This window comes from Triticum urartu, chromosome 6 (assembly GCF_003073215.2).
Source record: "Triticum urartu cultivar G1812 chromosome 6, Tu2.1, whole genome shotgun sequence".
Lineage (NCBI taxonomy): Eukaryota > Viridiplantae > Streptophyta > Magnoliopsida > Poales > Poaceae > Triticum > Triticum urartu.
In genome coordinates, this window is record NC_053027.1 from 341,061,890 (window position 1) to 341,071,016 (window position 9,127).

Sequence of the window (9,127 nt, forward strand, 5' to 3'; positions counted from 1 at the left end):
GCATGAAAGCGACTTAGCTGGTTAATGTGTTCGGTATTGATGACGCGGTCCGAGCTTGATGCGGGGCAAGGTTCCATCCCCCAAGCTGGTCCTGAGGTGGCGGAGCGGAGAGCTCGAAACGCCGAAGTGGTGACATAGCACGGTCAATGCAGACCGGCAGAGTGACGCCGAAGTCCCCGGATCATTTTCCTGTGCACAAAAAATAGTGCAAAGCAGAGATAATAGTAATAATGATAATTAAAAAAAGTGTTGCATAATAAATAATTTATGCAAAGTGAGGAATAGAAGAAATATGGCCTGGCGCCGAAGTCAATGTCGACGCAGGGCGTCGGCGTGATGTAGTAAAGGCGTGGCAAAGCCTGAATTCACAGGTCGGTCCGAGCTCCGGATGCGGCGTTCGCCGGACTATGTACGGAAACTGATCGAACCACCACTCGACCGTCGTTAATGTGGTCACCATTTGATAGACCTATGTACATATCATGGACAAATCAGAGTAATAATTCCTTGGGAAAAATGAACCCAAACAAGCAAAAAATACTGGGATTAATAGCACCTGGTTTATTTGTTGTAGCAATCCGAAGGAAGGTGATTCCCAAAATTGGGACTCCCTCCGCACACCCATTGCCTGATGGGCAATAAAACGATGGCATGGCAATGCTGGTAAAGGTTGACTCACCGAGGCAAAGCCCTCGACCCGGCTAACGTGACGGAGCTGGTCGGCTAGTGACGCCGAAGTGTCCGGAGTAGGTTGATGAAGAGATGGCGAAGCCCCCGGTCCAGCCGAGATGTCGAAGCGTCGACGTCAGTTGATAAGTCGAAGTAGGTCGGCGTGATGGACACCAGCTTGAAGAAGCAATAGTGCGGCCCTGTCGATGCAGGTCATGACGTGGTCGATGCCGGCTTGATGAAGCGACCGTGCGGCGATGCTGGTATGCCCGCTCCATGTAATCCGTGGGGCGACGATGTTGATGATGATTTATCCTTCGCGATGCCGGACTCTTGTTCGCCTTGCCGAGATGATGATCCGAAGAAGTTGAGCTCAGCTAAAGTGACGACATGTCTAGCGCAGGTCGGCAGCCGTGGAGTAATATTGCCGGACTGGTTTGGCACCAGCATGATGTTGAAGATCATGTTCAAAAGATCTTAAAGTTAGTGGGATGTGTTCGGGAACAAAACACAATACCCCATACAAAACTTCCTTTAAAAGGGATGTCCGAAATCCCGTTCATAAAAAAGATGAACTCGGGTCGGATTCGTTTTCGCGCAGAAAACAGATCCGAAAAGTGATGGACTAATTGGAAGGTTCCCGGAGTTTGGACGGTCGGATCGAGCTAAAATTTTGAGAGGTGGTAGATGTAGGATTTCCGCAGCCGATCAACGGTTGGATCTTCCAAAGGACGTCTGAGCTAGAAGCTGGACACCACGGCCTAAACTCATCCAAATTCTCATCCAAATTTGACAGGGCTCCGGTATATCGTGGATTGCCAGAGATTCCTTCATCGGAACTCGACGGAATTTTCCAGGGTTGTTATAGACTCAATTCCGCACAATTCCACCAAAGCGATCGTCAAAGCGATACTCGAGGAGGTGGTGGCGGCAGATACGAGTTCGCTGTCCAAAAAAAACAGCACGGTCGCTTGAGGGCAATGTTGACGTTGAGCCCCCGAGCTCCATAGATGATTCCTCCGTGATCTTGATAGAGATCGGAGTTGATGTTTGATGAAGGCCCTCGTCCGAACATGGTGCTCCGAACATGGGGCGCAATTCTTGGTCGAACCAAGGTGACCAGTCGAATTGGTGACGGAGACGCCAAAGTCACAGTTGATCTGCCGGCGAGCCATCGATCCTTTTGTCGATCACACAGGGGAACTCTCAATGAAAGCACCAATGTCGGTGTCAAAATCGGCGGATCTTGGGTAGGGGGTCCCGAACTGTGCGTCTAAGGTGGATGGTAACAGGAGGCAGGGGACACGATGTTTTACCCAGGTTCGGGCCCTCTTAATGGAGGTAAAACCCTATGTCCTGCTTGATTAATATTGATGATATGGGTAGTGCAAGAGTAGATCTACCACGAGATTGGAGAGGCTAAAACCCTAGAAGCTAGCCTATGGTATGATTGTATGTATATGATCTATCGACTAGCCTGGCCTCGGTTTATATAATGCACCAGAGGCCTAGGATAACAAGAGTCCTAGCCGAATACGCCGGTGGGGAGGAGTCCTTGTCTTGATCGCCAAGTCTTGTGTAATATTCCTTGTATGCGGCAGCTGTCCGAACTGGCCCATGAGTATACGGCCATGGGTGTCCTCGGCCCAATCTAATAGATCGGGAGATGACGTGGTGAGTACCCCCTAGTCCAGGACACTGCCAGTCATCTTTATTTTAACCCCCCGGGACAGTGCTCCTCTAAGTGTTGGTCCAAAATAGAGCCACTTGCAGCGCCACCTCGGGGAAACTTGAGGGTTGGTTTTAGTTGTACGTAGTGTTCATCCGGTGTGCCCTGAGAACGAGATATGTGCAGGTCCTATCGGGATTTGTCGGCACATCGGGCGGTCTTGCTGGTCTTGTTTTACCATTGTCGAAATGTCTTGTAACCGGGATTCCGAGTCTGATCGGGTCTTCCTGGGAGAAGGAATATCGTTCGTTGACCGTGAGAGCTTGTGGTGTGCTAAGTTGGGACACCCCTGCAGGGTTTTGAGCTTTCAAAGCCATGCCCGCGGTTATGGGCAGATGGGAATTTGTTAATATCCGGCTATAGAGAACTTGACACTTAACTCAATTAAAATGAATCAATCGCGTGTGTAGCCGTGATGGTCTCTTCTCGGCGGAGTCCGGGAAGTGAACACGGTTCTTGTGTTATGTTTGAACGTAAGTAGTTTTAGGGTCACTTCTTGATCACTTCTAGTTCACGCCCATGCTTTGCTTCTCTTCTCGCTCTCATTTGCGTAAGTTAGCCACCATATATGCTTAGTGCTTGCTGCCGCTCCACCTCACTACCTTTTTCCTTACCCATAAGCTTAAATAGTCTTGATCGCGAGGGTGTGAGATTGCTGAGTCCCCGTGACTCATAGATTACTTCAAACAGTTGCAGGTGCCGATGATAACCGTGCAGGTGACGCAACCGAGCTCAAGGAGGAGCTCGATGAAGATCGTGTTCGTTGTGTTGTTTCGTTTCCAGTTGATCAGTAGTGGAGCCCAGTCGGGGCGATCAGGGATCTAGCATTAGGGGTGGTCTTCTTTTATTTTGGTTCCATAGTCGGACCTTGTTTGTATTCTGGATGATGTAATGCTATATTCATGTATTTTGTGAAGTGGCGATTGTAAGCCAACTCTTTATCCCTTTCATATTCTGTACATGGGATATGTAAAGATTACCCCTCTTGCGACATGCTTACAATGCGGTTATGCCTCTAAGTCGTGCTCCGACACGTGGGAGATATAGCCGCATCGTGGGTGTTACAAGTTGGTATCAGAGCCTTCCCTGACTTAGGAGCCCCCCTGCTTGATCGAATCGCTGGCGTTGTTGAGTCTAGAAAAATGTTTTGAGTCTTAGGATTCTATATATCGGAGAGTAGGATTCTTTTTGCACCTCAGCCCCATCATCCCTCTGGTGAGGCCTCCTGACGTAGAGTTTTGACCCTTCTCTCCTCAAATTTCACTAAATTTTTTTTAGGATTGCTACCTCTTGAGCACTGCGTTGGATTTCCCCGAAGAGGAGAGGATGATGCAACAAAGTATCATAAGTATTTCCCTTAGTTTTTGAGAACCAAGGTATCAATCCAGTAGGAGGCTACGCGCGAGTCCATCGTACCTACACAAAAACAATAGCTCAACGCAACCAACGCACTTAGGGGTTGTCAATCCCTTCACGGTCACTTACGAAAGTGAGATCTGATAGAGATGATAAATAATATTTTTGGTATTTTTGGTATAGAGATGCAAAGTAAAAAGTAAAAGCAAAGTAAAAGAAAAGCAATAATAAAGTGATGGAGATTGATACGATGACAAAGAGACCTCGGGGCCATAGATTTCACTAGTGGCTTCTCTTAAGAGCATAAGTATTCTACGATGGGTGAACAAATTACTGTTGAGCAATTGACAGAATTGAGCATAGTTATGAGAATATCTAGGTATGATCATGAAGGAAATATGCCCTAGAGGCAATAATAAAATTATTATTTATTTCCTTATTTCATGATAAATTTTTATTATTCATGCTAGAATTGTATTAACCGGAAACATAATACATGTGTGAATACATAGACAAACAGAGTGTCACTAGTATGCCTCTACTTGACTAGCTCGTTAATCAAAGATGGTTATATTTCCTAACCATAGACAAAGAGTTGTTATTTGATTAACGGGATCACATCATTAGGAGAATGATGTGATTGACTTGACCCATTCCATTAGCTTAGCACTCGATCATTTAGTATGTTGCTATTGCTTTCTTCATGACTTATACATGTTCCTATGACTATGAGATTATGCAACTCCCGTTTGCCGGAGGAACACTTTGTGTGCTACCAAACGTCACAACGTAACTGGGTGATTATAAAGGAGCTCTACAGGTGTCTCCAAAGGTACATGTTGGGTTAGCGTATTTCGAGATTAGGATTTGTCACTCCGATTGTCGGAGAGGTATCTCTGGGCCCTCCCGGTAATGCACATCACATAAGCCTTGCAAGAATTGCAACTAATGAGTTAGTTGCGAGATGATGTATTACGAAACGAGTAAAGAGACTTGCAGGTAACGAGATTGAACTAGGTATTGAGATACCGACGATCGAATCTCGGGCAAGTAACATACCGATGACAAAGGGAACAACGTATGTTGTTATGCGGTCTGACCGATAAAGATCTTCGTAGAATATGTAGGAGCCAATATGAGCATCCAGGTTCCGCTATTGGTTATTGACCGAAGACGTGTCTCGGTCATGTCTACATTGTTCTCGAACCAGTAGGGTCCGCACGCTTAAGGTTTCGATGACAGTTATATTATGAGTTTATACATTTTGATGTACCGAAGTTTGTTTGGAGTCCCGGATGTGATCACGGACATGACGAGGAGTCTCGAAATGGTCGAGACATAAAGATTGATATATTGGAAGCCTATATTTGGATATCGGAAGTGTTCTGGGTGAAATCGGGATTTTACCGGAGTACCGGGAGGTTACCGGAACCCCCCGGGAGGTATATGGGCCTTAGTGGGCTTTAGTGGAAGAGAGGAGAGGTGGCCAGGGCTGGGCCGTGCGCCCCTCCCCCCTAGTCCGAATAGGACAAGGAGAGGGGGGCGACGCCCCCCTTCCTTCTCTCTCTCCTCTTTCCCCCTTCCCGAATCCTATTCCAACTAGGAAAGGGGGGGAATCCTACTCCCGGTGGAAGTAGGACTCCTCCTGGCGCACCCTCCTCCTGGCCGGCCGCACCTCCCCTTGCTCCTTTATATACGGGGGCAGGGGGCACCCCTAGACACACAAGTTGATCCATGTGATCATATTCTTAGCCGTGTGCGGTGCCCCCTTCCACCATAATCCTCGATAATATTGTAGCGATGCTTAGGCGAAGCCCTGCGACGGTAGTACATCAAGATCGTCACCACACCGTCGTGCTGACGGAACTCTTCCCCGACACTTTGCTGGATCGGAGTCCGGGGATCGTCATCGAGCTGAACGTGTGCTAAAACTCGGAGGTGCCGTAGTTTCGGTGCTTGATCGGTCGGGCCGTGAAGACGTACGACTACATCAACCGCGTTGTGCTAACGCTTCCGCTGTCGGTCTACAAAGGTACGTAGATCACACTCTCCCCTCTCGTTGCTATGCATCACCATGATCTTGCGTGTGCGTAGGAATTTTTTTGAAATTACTACGTTCCCCAACAGTGGCATCCGAGCCTAGGTTTTATGTGTTGATGTTATATGCACGAGTAGAACACAAGTGAGTTGTGGGTGATATAAGTCATACTGCTTACCAGATGTCATACTTTGGTTCGGTGGTATTGTTGGACGAAGCGACCCAGACCGACATTACGCATACGCTTACGCGAGACCGGTTCTCCCGACGTGCTTTGCACAAAGGTGGCTAGCGGGTGACAGTTTCTCCAACTTTATTTGAACCAAGTGTGGCTACGCCCGGTCCTTGCGAAGGTTAAAACAGCACCAACTTGACAAACTATCGTTGTGGTTTTGATGCATAGGTAAGATTGGTTCTTGCTTAAGCCCGTAGCAGCCACGTAAAACTTGCAACAACAAAGTAGAGGACGTCTAACTTGTTTTTGCAGGGCATGTTGTGATGTGATATGGTCAAGACATGATGCTAAATTTGATTGTATGAGATGATCATGTTTTGTAACCGAGTTATCGGCAACTGGCAGGAGCCATATGGTTGTCGCTTTATTGTATGCAATGCAATCGCGCTGTAATGCTTTACTTTATCACCAAGCGGTAGCGATAGTCGTGGAAGCATAAGATTGGCGAGACGACAACGATGCTACGATGATGATCAAGGTGTCGCGCCGGTGACGATGGTGATCATGACGGTGCTTCGAAGATGGAGATCACAAGCACAAGATGATGGCCATATCATATCACTTATATTGATTGCATGTGATGTTTATCTTTTATGCATCTTATCTTGCTTTGATTGACGGTAGCATTTTAAGATGATCTCTCACCAATTATCAAGAAGTGTTCTCCCTGAGTATGCACCGTTGCGAAAGTTCTTCGTGCTGAGACACCACGTGATGATCGGGTGTGATAGGCTCTACGTTCAAATACAACGGGTGCAAAACAGTTGCACACGCGGAATACTCAGGTTATACTTGACGAGCCAAGCATATACAGATATGGCCTCGGAACACGGAGACCGAAAGGTCGAGCATGAATCATATAGTAGATATGATCAACATAGTGATGTTCACCAATGAAACTACTCCATCTCACGTGATGACCGGACATGGTTTAGTTGATTTGGATCACGTGATCACTTAGAGGATTAGAGGGATGTCTATCTAAGTGAGAGTTCTTAAGTAATATGATTAATTGAACTTTAATTTATCATGAACTTAGTCCTGGTAGTATTAGCATATCTATGTTGTAGATCAATAGCTCGCGTTGTTGCTTTCATATGTTTATTTTGATATGTTCCTAGAGAAAATTGTGTTGAAAAATGTTAGTAGCAAAGATGCGGATTGGATCCGTGATCTGAGGTTTATCCTCATTGCTACACAGAAGAATTATGTCCTTGATGCACCGCTAGGTGAGGACCTATTGCAGGAGCAGATGCAGATGTTATGAACGTTTGGCTAGCTCAATATGATGACTACTTGATAGTTTAGTGCACCATGCTTAACAACTTAGAATCGGGACTTCAAAGACGTTTTGAACGTCATGGAACATATGAGATGTTCTAGGAGTTGAAGTTAATATTTCAAGCAAATACCCGAGTTGAGAGATATGAAGTTTCCAACAAGTTCTATAGCTAAAAGATGGAGGAGAATCGCTCAAGCAGTGAGCATGTGCTCAGATTGTCTGGGTACTACAATCGCTTGAATCAAGTGGGAGTTAATCTTCCAGATAAAATAGTGATTGACAAAATTCTCTAGTCACCATCACCAAGTTAGTAGAACTTCGTGATGAACTATAATATGCAAGGGATGACGAAAACGACTCCCGAGCTTTTCATGATGATGAAATCAATGAAGGTAGAAATCAAGAAAGAGCATCAAGTGTTGATGGTTGACAAGACCACTAGTTTCAAGAAAAAGGGAAAAGGGAAGAAGGGGAACTTCAAGAAGAATGGCAAGCAAGTTGCTACTCAAGTGAAGAAGCCCAAGTCTGGTCCTAAGCCTGAGACTAAGTGCTTCTACTGCAAAGGGACTGGTCACTGGAAGCGGAACTACCCCAAGTGATTGGCGGATAAGAAGGATGGCAAAGTGAACATAAGTATACATGTTATTGATGTGTACTTAACTAGTGTTTATAGCAACCCCTCAGTATTTGATACTAGTTCAGTTGCTAAGATTAGTAACTCGAAACGGGAGTTGCAGAATAAACAGATACTAGTTAAGGGTGAAGTGACGATGTGTGTTGGAAGTGGTTCCAAAATTGATATGATCATCATCGCACACTCCCTATACTTTCGGGATTAGTGTTGAACCTAAATAAGTGTTATTTGGTGTTTGCATTGAGCATGAATATGATTTGATCATGTTTATTGTAATACGGTTATTCATTTAAGTAAGAGAATAAATTGTTGTTCTGTTTACATGAATAAAACCTTATATGGTTACACACCCAATGAAAATGGTTCGTTGGATCTCGATCGTAATGATACACATAAACATAATATTGAAACCAAAAGATGCAAAGTTAATAATGATAGTGCAAACTTATTTGTGGCACTGCCATTTAGGTCATATTGGTGTAAAGCGCATGAAGAAACTCCATGCTGATGGGCTTTTGGAATCACTTGATTATGAATCAGTTGATGCTTGCGAACCATGCCTCATGGGCAAGATGACTAAGACTCCGTTCTTCGGAACAATGGAGCGAGCAACAAACTTGATTGGAAATAATACATACTGATGTATGCAGTCCAATGAGTGTTGAGGCTCGCGGCGGGTATCGTTATTTTCTGACCTTCACAGATGATTTGAACAGATATGAGTATATCTACTTGATGAAACATAAGTCTGGAACATTTGAAAAGTTCAACTAATTTCAGGGTGAAGTGGAAAATCATCATGACAAGAAAATAAGGTTTCTACGATCTGATTGCGGAGACAAATATTTGAGTTACGAGTTTGGTCTTCAATTAAAACATTGTGGAATAGTTTCACAAACTCATGCCACCTGGAACACCACAGCATAATGGTGTGTCCGATCGTCATAACCGTACTTTATTGGATATAGTGCAATCTATGATGTTTCTTACCGATTTACCACTAAAGTTTTGGGGTTATGCATTAGAGACAGCTGCATTCACGTTAAAAAAAGGGCACCATCTAAATCCGTTGAGACGACACCATATGAACTGTGGTTTGGCAAGAAACCAAAGTTGCCGTTTCTTAAAGTATGAGGTTGCGATGCTTATATGAAAAAGTTTTCATCCTGATAAGCTCAAACCCA